The 13,050-nt window shown below is 39.4% G+C and overlaps 1 protein-coding gene across 1 annotated transcript in view; it reads left to right on the top strand.

The window, feature by feature from the left end:
- Positions 1 to 3,458: 3,458 nt before the first annotated feature.
- Positions 3,459 to 13,050, top strand: part of LOC139117086 (dual specificity protein phosphatase 10-like) — an 82,527-nt gene continuing 72,935 nt past the window's right edge. Inside the window, exon 1 of the mRNA XM_070679933.1 lies at positions 3,459 to 3,683. The gene's annotated coding sequence lies outside the window, so the exon portion shown is untranslated. The remainder of the gene's footprint in view (positions 3,684 to 13,050) is intronic.

The raw sequence follows: 13,050 nt of genomic DNA, 5'->3' as shown, positions 1-13,050 counted from the left end.
TGCAGTCGGATTTTATGTATCTATGCATCTGGGCATGTTGTCGTCTGCGACATTTCTCTGGATCTCATCTCGGTAATGTGAACCGTCCGGCCAAGAGAATTGCGATGATGTTGTACCTGCTAATCATGACTTCTTCGGTACAAAATTTCCCCCGAAAGATCTTTTTTTTACAAATAGGATGGAAAATCGAATATCTCTTACTACTTTCTGGGAAAGCGCGGTGATTTTTTTTCAGGTGAGTTCACAAGAATAGAATGTCCTTTCTTGTACCAATGTTCTATACACTAGCACTAGGCTACAAGTATATATTTGTGCCCTTTCTGTCGAATTTTTTTTATTCACCGCTGACAGAGACATTCTTGCCTTTTCTCTCAGTCTTATGGTATTTGTTGGTGTTTTGAGGTGGATTATATCGTTTTGTAGGAGTTTAGGACAGAAAAGTGAAAATAACGCTATTTGCTCCCATAAATTAAATACAGCTGACGAATTCGGTTAAGTAGATGGCCATGTTTCCAACTTTTGCTCTCATTATGTTAGTTCAGTTTAACTTTAATATACTTTAAATGTGTAGTTCTCAATCCCTTGTTCTCACATTAGTTGTTGTTGACATGGTCTTAGCCCACTGTTTTCCGTAGAAATACTAATTATGTTGGCAAATTTTCTGCTATAGATAGATTTGATAACTGACCTACCCCTTTATAATATCAGCCATCTATCATATATATTTTCCCTGTTGATGTCGTTGTACCGGTATGGCATAGTTTCATCATAGCTCTGCTTTGTACTTTTCGTGATGTTAAAGCTCTATTAGCAGTATCTTTAGCTGTACTTTCTAAATTTGTTCTGTTCGGAAATGCATTTTCCTGTACTGTTTCCAGAAATTACCTTCTAGTCAAAGTACCCACTTTTCAGCCTATCGACCTCATAGCCCATATATGTGTAAATATCCAATATCATGGTCGATAACCGAGCGTTAGCCCATGCTAAATTTGGTTGTCAGCGAGAAAGTCCACATGGTACTCCAAACGTTGGTCTTCGTATTATGGACATATTTTCCAGGAAGAAGTGTACATCTGTGGACCCCCACCCCTGCCCCTCCAGATTGTGAACAACGCCCCACGAGAGTAAATTCACCTCAATGTTAGTTCATTTAAATATATGAAGTAACGTGTGCGCCTCTCTGAGCTTACACCGTTTCGCTGGCTTGCTGAACCAATGTTTATATAGCGTTGTGTGAGATAGAAATTATCGGCGGTGGGAAAACTTATGCTGAAACAAACCCACGTTAAGTGCGCCCTCTACGGCAGGTTTGAATGTTTAGCAAGGTTCTGAATCGATTATACAATACTAAAAGTCACCTCTTTGGGCTGTTGTACTCTGTATACTGCGCTGATAATTGTTATCATCTGGGGATGCATTGATGCTACAACCATAATATAAACATATGCACTGTGCGTAACACTGAACTTGATTTTTAATCGTTTGGGACGGGCTTATTTATCTTCTAATGGTCATACCACTGCACTTCTGTTACCGCTGTGCCCAGTTTGAAGTCGAAGAACAGTGAGAGTATTTCTCTACAGTATATTCCATCGGCCTGGTGGAGCTATAACAGCCAGGGCAGAGGGATACAGGCTGGGCCTCCATCCTGGCGGGTGAACAAGGAAAGCAACTTTGTCTTTAAAATGATACATTCATCGGAACTGCGCTCAAAGGTCCGAGTCGTATACGACCAATGCAAACACTGTATCCAAGGCACGATGGTGATTGATGAAAGTTAAAACATGTCTGTCATAATCAACATCGTATAATTTAAATGTTGCAGCTATGATGATGAGGTACATCTAGATATCGAGCACGAAATACATTATTTGCAAACAAGAAGTTCACACAAGCGCAGTTCTGACGACTGTTTCCCTTTAAGGTAGTACGCCGCATCGAAATTAAAAGACTTAAAACTTTTGCTCAAATTTCTGTTAGGAAACCTAAAACTATTCCTTATCGAAATTAAAAATAAAAACCGCGGGTTATCGAGCAAAATTTGACACTATGGAAGGAAATTACCAAGTATTTACCGACACTTGAATTTCAAAATGGCCGCCGACCCTGTTTTAACTCCATGGGGACGATTTGAATTTTTCTATTTTAACGAAAGTAAACCAATGAACGATCTATTTGCTCCATCAGCTTCAAAGAAAACCTCCTCTCCCGCAAGTGATGGACCAAGATAGTGTTTGGAAAGTTTAAGAGTCTGAATATCTGTCCCGTGGCGAGTTCTACCTTTCTTAATACCTGCACATAAAACGGACATCCTCAAATTATCAGAATATGACATGGGTATCACTAGGTACAACAGGAAGGCAGACAGACAGACAGACAGACAGACAGACAGGAAGGCAGACAGACAGACAGACAGACAGACAGACAGGGAGGCAGGCAAGCGAACAATGAAAACCAGACATGGGGAGAAAATTTATGGACAAGTACAAGAGTGATAGTAAAATGTTCATAGATTACCAGTCTACGAGAATTATGGTATAGGAGAAAATGGACGACGGAACTGTCAAGAATTGAGAGCTAACAGACAGTATGAGACCGACATAAAGGCAAAGACAAACGTACAGCTAGCGATGCATAAGTAGATATACAAACGGAACGAGAGAGAGAGAGAGAGAGAGAGAGAGAGAGAGAGAGAGAGAGAGAGAGAGAGAGAGAGAGAGAGAGAGAGAGAGAGAGAGAGATTAACGCAGAGATCTCAACAAAGACTCACAGGCAGTGTATTGATAAAGAGACGTGGATGACGGACGACAGATCAGACATCGAGTTTGAACATTAAATAGAAAGACGGTATGACAATATACACAGTTTCATGGACACGCACAATATACAACTATTGTTGTCATTGATAGAGCGGCGGATCAAACCATCTGCATTCGACCGTAAGGCTGTGTAGACATGGGCACGCAATAACCGTATGTCGATCGCTATATTTTCCATCTTTCCATTTACAAAGAAATGGAGACGAAGGCAAGAGTTGATGATATTTGTCTAAGGTATATTGTAGAAGGAACACAATTTCTCAAATCGTCACCATAGCAACACGATGCTTTTGCTTACTAAGTGGACTTCAAAATATTTCTCCGTTCAGGCTCGCAGACGAGTGGCGACGTACTATACTGGGTGGAGTTAATAACTAAAATTTTAATGGACCACATTAGAAAATTTCATTAAAATGAATTACTATGTCATTTCGTCATGATGTCACTTTGTGCGGCAGAACACAAATACTGTACCGGTCACCATGGTGACAGAATACCTATCGCGGAGGCTGTCTATGCGTCGCGTGCACCCGCTGAAAGTCGACGTGAAATGGGCTCGAACAATGAGGATTCATAGTTCGGATGGCACAATTTAAAGTGGGGGTGTGCTCATTTCAAAGAACGGCCCACGCTTTGGCTCTTCCCACGCGATGCCAGTCTCACATCTGGAGTGGTAGGTGGACCTGAAAGTGGTCGGACACGTCTACAACTGGGCTTTTTTATACCTGTGGTTGATTTCCTAGCACGGATAGACAGCGGAAGATAAAAATCAGCGGATTTCTCTTAAGATTGACCTGAAACTGCCAGAAATCGACAAGTGATGTAGATTTCGATTAGAATTCCGATTTCGAGGGCGAAGGCAAGGTAAGGGATACACGTTACTCCATACTACACCATCGATCGGATATCATTTCTACGATTATACGTACGGTTAATGGGAGCTCAAACTGATTTTCGATGTTCCCTTTGTGCTGCTCGCTTAGGCAGCGCTGTTTGATTTCCGCTAATACATTCGACGATTCGCTATGCTGTCGAAATCGGTGGATGTCAATATTCGCACGCATCGCCGGCGCCGTTGGCGAGGTTGTCGCGTTGCATGTGGAAATGTACACATCAGCCAGAGTACACTTAATGACATTCGACAAACGGTCTGCCACACACACGCGCGCGCGCACTACTCAGGCATTCACATGATATTAATTAAACGGTCCATGGTGCTATCGAAAACGCAATTCATGGCCGTGGATCATCCTGATGAAATAGTTTGAATAGTCAATTATTACCCATATTGTCTGGATGTTGTCAGAAATGAAACATGCGCCATGTAATTTAAATCGACGCGTTTAATATTGAAATTGACAAGGTATCACGGTGTGATGCAATGCTTCTAGATACGGTTGTTACGATGCTTTTAATAAACTCTACCTTTGATGGCGAAACCACTTGCTCGGATACAGACGAGTCTTGCCACCAAGAACACAAGGATGAAAGCTTGACTGAAAGCAATGACCATGACCTATACAATACTTTTAAAAATTACGCCCTCTGAAAGTCACCTACGAAAAATCCATCGCAATCGATTTTAATTTTTTTAAAAGAGAGACACGAAAAATTGCATGCCGATATCTAACATTTTCATCTCTGACTGTGTTGTTGAAATATGTAACTATCACGACATCATGTGATATGCCGTTCACGAGATTGACGGTAGCAAGCAGGCGTACATGTGCACTGATACCCGCAGAAAATAAAAACGAACGGATATGACGTATGTCGCACTGTCGTCCGAGGCTGAGAATAATTGACATTATACGATCTTTTGTGAAAACTAGACATTGATGGACATTATTTATCAGACAGAAGTATTCTTTGGCCTCTCTGCTCCCCCTCCCCGTCCTCATCTTCTATATAACCCCCGCTGTTTCACCTTCTCCTTCCTCCCCGCCACCCTCTTTTCTCTCTGTCTCACAAAGTTTGTAATGACTACCAGCCATAGGCCTAGGTCATTTTATTGTACACTTGATTGCATGTGTTCTAAGCAGCGTGTAAAATATCTTGTATCAGCTCAACACCGCACACATCCGGGACTTTAAGCTGTGCCAAGAAGGTATAAAACAATAATACAGTGTATCAGCCTAACACTCCAAATCCGGGGATTCTGTGCAATCCCCGGGCCGTAGGGTTGGTGGATATGATACAATATTAACCAACGTTTATGACACAGTCGATGGTACCCGCCACCATAGATTGAAAAGTCTTTGTACTCTGACATCGTAATGAAATGCTCCTGGCCTTTGTTAGAAAGCATGATCACGGAAAGTGAAGTCACCAACTAATTAAACATGACAGTTGGGGCAAACATTAAGCAATTAAGTCGCGGTCACGTGATTGACTAGATGTAGGTACGATCACTATGTCAAATGTCGTTTGCGCACTATAAAACGTGAATGTATGAAAAGGGCGATTTTGTCATGCGTTAATTCAAACGTAGAAGAGTTTTTTTTGGAAATAGAACAAGGAGAAGTTTGCAGTCGTTTCCTTGGTAACACACAATACTATTGAATGGAAAAACGTGTCGAGCTATTGTTTGGCTCCGCGCGATTGTATTTCAGCGTATTTCCTTTCCCCGTTTGCCTTGACTAAAATTTCCCAGAAATAGTCCAGGTACGAAGTGCATTATCCACACAGGAGAATCAAGTACATGCGAAAAAGTGCATATACGAAAAACACTCTTGGCTTGGACCATTATTGCAAGGTAAATATTACTTAGGTGAAGACGCCGATATCAACCACTCGTATCGAAACCACAATCCTAAGTAGCTATAGTACTGCCGATTTTATTGTACCATGGCTGTTTTTTTATTATATTTCACCAAACTGCTTTGACGTCGACTTTCCCCGCGCTACTTGATCAACTACTGGAACACAAGTACGCGGCAATTTGCCTTATCTCAGGCATTGAGCAGTTTCACTCTTTATCCACGAGTTTCTGTCAACTATTAGGAAGGCGACTTAAAGTGCTGTAAAAAGGCCGGAAACATAAGCAAGTCTGGCTTCCTAAATACAACAGCAGAAGGTTTTAAAAACTCCTGACTTTAATTCATCTTAGAAAGATTTAATGTACACTTCTGGAAGTAAATTACCCTGGCATTTTGTCGAAGGGTCACACCACGTTTACAACTTCCGAAATTGAAGTACCGCGTAGCCATATATCGTTCGGTAACCACGGTTTGCAGGCTACATCAAGCGTTAACAGCCATTAAATATACCCTACTTTTATTGGCTGTCACATAAATTCAAATCAGTTTTTTTTTCGCAAACTTTCAAGTCTCCGACGTTATCAAAAATGTAATCAGAATTCTCAATAAGACTAGATGGCCAGCATTCGTTACAACGTTCTGATGTTATATTATCATTACAACAACTGTATGTCGTTTTATACTATTGTTGAACTACAAAATTGTGACGTGTTTCTATCAAAATCAGCACTTATTAACTTATATCTATTTCTATTCGAAATCCATCCATACATCTACCTGTACACAAACACATATACATACATATTACATACATACATACATACATACATACATACATACATACATACATACATACATACATACATACATACATACATACATACATACATACATACATACATACATACATACATACATACATACATACATACATACATACATACATACATACATACATACATACATCTGATCAATCACGCCTTTGCGAAATGATAATTATATATCATAATGAGAGCGCTCGACATGATATTTATACGTTGTGCCCTACTCGGACAAGATTGCACTCGAAAATGAAATTACCTCTCAACGATCCATTAAATGAGTTACCAAAAAAACCCACATTGAATGACAAAGTGGGATCTTTGATTTATTCTATAGTAAAATGAGCCCGGTAGGTGTTCAGTCCCATCACAGGAGACACATCCATAAATGGCACTTGTAATCCCTGCTGGAGTCTCATCACCGGTTATACCATTAAAGAAACTCAATTATGCGGGCGCCCTAATTTTAGCCTAACCTAATTTAGCAAAATATGATATTATCGGTGTTTTCTACTGGTTGTAAATGAGGGGGAAACAAGTTTCTATCCTCGCTATTCAATCACAGACTAAGGTGAAAATTGTCGTGACATATGGAACTATTTTGAATTTAATCAAGTTTATGCACGTCTATATCCATTTAGTGTGAACAATGCATTGACGATGAGAGAGAGAGAGAGAGAGAGAGAGAGAGAGAGAGAGAGAGAGAGAGAGAGAGAGAGAGAGAGAGAGAGAGAGAGAGAGACAGACAGACAGACAGACAGACAGACAGACAAAGACATACAGAGAGAGACAGACAGACAGACAGAGACAGACAGAGAGAAAAACAGACAGACAGACAGACAGAGGTGGGGGCTTATATTTCGCTAGACTTCTACATAGTTTTTTTATTACCAGGGAACCTAAATAAATCTGATTATATGGCTTTGGAATCCCCTGAAAGTAGGCATACGAGTAAACAACTGATGAACCCCTTTACTATGATAGTTAATTATTCATGCCCCTAACATCACATGATAATGCCCCATTGAATTTTTATCGCGCATATATATGTATATATATATATATATATATATATATATATATATATATATATATATATATATATATATATATATATCGAAGTATACATATGTCCTCGTGGGAAATTACAGTGCTCAATGCTAAAAGCAGAGCGTTATAAATAATAACACAATTTACTTCAAGTACAAAGTAATAGTATCTGTTAAGTTTCCTTAGAACTATTCTCTCTGAGGATTGCAGATGAAATTTAAGTAACAGATATTATTACTTTGAACTTAAAGTAATTGTAGTTTATATATATATATATATATATATATATATATATATATATATATATATATATATATGGTAAAAATTGATATCAGACGATATGATGATCGCTACGGAGAACACATGTCGCGTGAAACTCTGAGTAACGCCCAAGTCCTGTTTTCAATTTGTTATCAATTTTTACCGTAAATTGCTCTGCCATACAGGTATTGAGCACTGTTTTACACCGTGAAGACTTCAGAACTTTTTCGTATGTTTGTATGCATGTATTCACTACTTTAAACACTGCTTGTAGTGTTTTTTTACGTTAACACTAGTCTCCGTATTACCAGCATATGGCTATCGTTTCAGCCTTGAGGGCCTGTTGATCGTATCGACCTAGACGGTCGCCCATGCGAAAACTACTCGAACGGCGTCGGTGTTTCGCAATTTCGTGTTACATATGACGCAATCATGACAGGTCTAAATGTTCTGGCTGGTGAAAAAAAAGCTGTTGCCTTCTATCAGCCAATGAGATTTTTTGTTCAACCGTTTAACATTTGACCGGCTTTTAACTGACCCCGCCTTTCCGTGATTTATCTATAGGCGTTTAACAGTTAGTCAGAACACCATATTCGTTTTTTTTCTTCCCGACTTTTCGATATCTCGTCAGGTTATGTATTCCTCGACTTCTGTGCGTCTTTCCATTTGATCGCTTGTCTCTGTGTATGCCTTTTGACTCTGAACCCACATGCTTGTCGCCTATAGTGCTTGCCACTGTTTGCGACAATGAGCACAATAATTATTTTAATAGATATACATCCGTCTCTTTCAAAGCAAGCTGTGACCAGTGCAGATAGGCGCGGACACCAGCTGTGCCACGAAAAATGAGATAAGCACAGCATAACAGAACCCTGATAACATTAAAATGAGTACTTGTGGCATAATATTCAAATAGAATCTTACCCAGAAAGAAAGGCCTGTTTTTAGCAGAATTTAGAGAAGCGATATTATAATGGAGGCCCACAGATTTTATCTATTTATTCATTCATTTATTCATTCATTCATATATTTATTTATTTATTTATTTATTTATTTATTTATTTATTTATTTATTTATTTATTTATTTATTTATTTATTTGTAACGTGCTGCTTTCCGCATCGAGCACCGTAATTTTCCACGTGGACATCTGTATACTTTGATATTAATGTGTGTTTATATATATATATATATATATATATATATATATATATATATATATATATATATATATATATATATATATATATATATACCTTATGTTCCTTGCATGTCACTTCTGATACAAATTCCAAGAACCACACCCAACCATCTGCAGCAAAAAATGACATTTCAATCGAGTATGTACATTGGCAAACATCGGCATTATCGCTGGATCGAACTAGTGCGATTTAAATTCTGATTCCTATTGAGTAGCAGACAGAAGTCGTTTAGAACCGAGCAGTGCATTACCGACAAGACAAGAACAATGATTATTTGGGCAATCACTCGCAATTGTAAGCATTGAGCGAGCCCGGGGTAATACCCCGTTATCTTATAACATGTATGTTTGCAATCCTATAGAGCTGGATATTGACCACACTGCGCTATCTATAAAGGTCATCATAAATTAATAGACATTTAATAATTTAAGTAATAGACCCTTTCAAGGTGATGCCTTGATTTTTATCCTTGATTTTGAAAGAAAACGGTCTAAAGTTTGAGTAAAGTTTACAGTCTTTCCATTTCGCGGCATAAACTGCCTTTAAGGCGTGTTGAGTCAGAGTGACAGCCGGGTAAGACAATGTACAGAGAGAGAGAGAGAGAGAGAGAGAGAGAGAGAGAGAGAGAGAGAGAGAGAGAGAGAGAGAGAGAGAGAGAGAGAGAGAGAGTCAAAATACGCCTGGCTAAGATTCAGTGCTTCTCAAATTACCCACTGAGGGATAAGACACTTGATGATGTGATGAAATATTGGATGGCGTGCCTACGAAACTGTATCTCGCTCTCGTTTCCCGCTAGACTGATTTCGAATTGAGTCACATCTCGTTGCAAGACCAGCAACATTGTCCCGCTTTTCCAGAATAAATAGATTAGTGCCGAAGTGTCCCGTAGATAATCCACGTACAAAATCCTCTCTCGGGTGTTCACAGTCCTCGACGTTTTTAATTTTATCCCCAGTGGAACATTTTTGCAGCCTTGTCAGTTTTAGATTCGCATGCGCAGTATTGTCGAAATCTGAATCAATGCATCATTCTTATTGCCAGCAGTCGACTAACGCGTGCCAATCAATCTGTCAGACTCACGCCGCGCGCCTTCAAGCAGTCGTTAAGTACATATTAAACAATGGATGTCGACAGGATTGAATTCTAAATTAGACACCCTTTGGTGGTAACTGCAGAAAATCTGGTCGCGTTTAAAAGCATCTGTGTTGACTCCTGAAACTCAATCATACATGCAAATATTGACAAACGTTTAAACTGGTTTTTGAATAAAGTCTGGAACAATTATGACTCAGCGACCTTCATCTGGCTTCACGTTTTTAGGAAGGACCTTTCTAAATTGCTACGCGAGATTTCGGTCATCGGAAACCTAATATCTCCTGTTTCCATTTTAGACGTCTTAGTAATATTAAATGAATGAGCAGTGCGGTACATTCAAGAGTGTTTCTGTCTCTGTCATTCGTTTTATCTTGATTTCGAGTCAATATTACGAGATTTATTAGCAGGACAATCGTTTCTAATCTTTTTTTTCGTCTTATGTACACGCAATTCCAAACGATTGGTATTATGCATCATTTCAAGGGCGCGAAGCCTCAAGGCACACGAATTCTACGAACTGAGAGGTAACTTAAAGTGCACAAACGAAAAGTGCACTTCTCACTGGACACCGCTCGCAGCACTTCTATACCTGCGCGTCATGTTGTTTCCCTTTCTTTGGTGCTTTCAACAAAACCGTCAACAATATTCACAGAGAACTGGCAGCGCATAATGACGTGACTCGACTATATTTATGAAGCTGCCTCATATCCATACTCAACATTTTTTAAGTCACTGCATTAAAACTCTATTTGGGTTGATCTCAGACAGAATTATGATGATTAAAAAGAGATCGAATCGATTTTGCTAAACGGTAAGGGTAGAGAGTATAGGTATTTTCTGGGATAGTTTTTTTCCCTAAGTCTGGAATTGTTGATCACGTGACTGCAATATGATGATCGCGTGATCATGTGACTTTTACTCCCTACCTTTACGGGCCAGAAACAATTTTTGTTTAGGCCTAGTGCATCAAACATCTCCTCTAGTCTTGCCTTTTCGTGGTGCTGTCTCGAAAATGCCAACCGGGAATCATTTTGTTCGGAGCACATTGGGTTCTGGTACTATATACTTTACTACGCGGAAGAACACTAGCAGCAAGGGTACGCTGGCGGTAAAATGCCCCTCGGGGACAGATATTTGAACTCTAACTTTACAACGCTTTTCAGGTCTACCACTTGCGAGGACTCATTTTGAACCACGTGGAGTAAATAAAGTTTTTACCGTCTTGTTTGTGGAAATCAAAAAAAAAATAATCCCAATTTAGTAAACGCAGGGATGGCGACCATTTTGAATTTCAAATTCGGTAAATATCAGGTAAAATGTTTCTCTAGTAGAAAATTTGCAAGAGAATGATTGGAAGTCTCGTTGAGGAAAGTTTGAGCAAAAGTTCAAGTCTTTTAATTTTGAGGCGCGTACTAAGCTGAAGGCAATATCACTTGAATAACTTCCAGAGTAATCCCAGAGAAATTGGACCCTTGGCAACTTCAGCCGTACTTGTTACCCGAACCGTTCACAGTGTCAATCTTTTTCTAATTTCAAATTAAAACTCAATCGCTGAGATTAGCGTTTATTGTCGGCAAGGGACGCCGTGACTTTACAAGACAATTGCGATAAGTCAAGTTACACTGATGATGGTGTCAAATCAATTAGTCTTGCCAAGCCATCAATTAACAGGGATTAAACACGAGTGTGTGTATACTCGGAGGAGCCATTTTGAGTAAAATCCCCCTGTGAGTGGCGATGCAATTTGACTGGTTTATTCGTTTGGAGAGAAATAATGACCGTTAATGATTTGTGTGTCGGTTGTTTATGGGACAGCAATCGTTTTCGCAGCTTACATTAAGCAACTACATAATCTGCAGTGAAGTGAAAGTATAAATGCTATGAAGGGTTTTCATATATGAATTGCGTTCTAAGAGCTACGCCGGAAAAAATGGTAAAATTGGGTAGAAAGGAGAACACGCCAGGAACATTACTGTTTTCGATTTAAACCGTTTCCAGGGCTAGTAACTGTGACTAGTGATGATTTTTTTTCACAGTTTTTTGTTTTTAATATCAACTATTGTTTCTTGTTCTGCTAGCCAAAGTGTGTTGAGATTCACACTGTTGTAAACCTAGATCGTATATGTCTAAACGCTGTGTTGACATGCTTGGTCGCTGGTGCTTCAAGATGCTTTGGGGAGTAGAACAAGAACTTGCAATTGACACACCTCAGCAAAAACGGTGAATGAAAAGCCAAAAGTTACAGCTTCTGGTCCTTTAACAGGACATGATGATCTATAGATCAGTGAAATTTCCATTAAATATATTTAAATATATATGCAAAAAGAATCAGCCCTTGACTAGAATATAGACAGACACATCATATGCATATGTATGTATGTGTGGATGTACTCACGCCCATATGCCTGTCTGTCTGAATGTGTCTGAAGGAGCGATCGATCGATGGATGTACGGAAATAAATGTGCAATTTAACTATACTGTACATGGTTGACGTATTGACCTAAGCCTCAACTAGATTCTACAAAATGATCTGTACTGCGGGGCTGCATCTTCATCTAAGCTGGAGACGAAAGATTCATCAAGCCTCTTTTAATCGAATTTTTGGCACAATGTTGCTCTTGGCCATTTCTTTCATGTCTAGTGTTGGAGACAAGATTGCTTTGCGGAGGGAAATTAGCAAAGCGAACTCTGTTAACCTCGTCAAATCATTTCGCTGGCAGCCCTTGGTGAATTAGTGTAATGTTCACTGTCAGCTTGTTTAAGTTGATGGAGATCTTTAAAAAGAAGCCCTCGTGGTGGTTCGATATGGTGTCATCGACTCTTCCGACGTTGGATGTAAGCTGTTTAGTTTGAGTTTGTTTGGGGTCGTAACAGAGTCAGTTGTGTGTCTTTGGTGTGCTCTCTTAAACCAAAAAATGTTCCAATTCACTGCTTGAAGTTTCAGACCGTCGAGTGACAGTGTTATGACTAGCTTGTCTCGCCATTGATTATCCAATATGGCCGACTCCAACACTGTCAATTACAAATTAATGGCGTCCCTCAG

This window comes from Ptychodera flava, chromosome 2, assembly GCF_041260155.1.
Source record: "Ptychodera flava strain L36383 chromosome 2, AS_Pfla_20210202, whole genome shotgun sequence".
NCBI classification, from domain to species: Eukaryota; Metazoa; Hemichordata; class Enteropneusta; family Ptychoderidae; genus Ptychodera; species Ptychodera flava.
The sequence above is the reverse complement of the archived record's forward strand: the minus strand, read 5'-3'. Positions and strand labels throughout refer to the sequence as shown.